The sequence below is a fragment of the Penaeus monodon genome, chromosome 23 (genome assembly GCF_015228065.2).
Source record: "Penaeus monodon isolate SGIC_2016 chromosome 23, NSTDA_Pmon_1, whole genome shotgun sequence".
NCBI lineage: Eukaryota > Metazoa > Arthropoda > Malacostraca > Decapoda > Penaeidae > Penaeus > Penaeus monodon.
Window position 1 is genome coordinate 4,289,351 of NC_051408.1, and position 223 is coordinate 4,289,573.

Genomic DNA, 223 nt, shown 5'->3' on the forward strand with positions numbered 1-223 from the left:
TGCTATTTTCACAGTTGAATTTCCCGCCAAAATTCCACTAAAAGGTTTTAATGAAAATCTTAAAGAAATTGGCGCTTTCGTAAATGGACGCAAAAGCTGTACAGGAGAACGTACATTATGTGACAAAAAGAACGGCGTGCAAGAGAGATTGCAAATGGCTGTGGAAGAAGATGAATGGCAAATTGCAACAAGGAAGAGATGAATTTTGCATTGCACTGTAAGA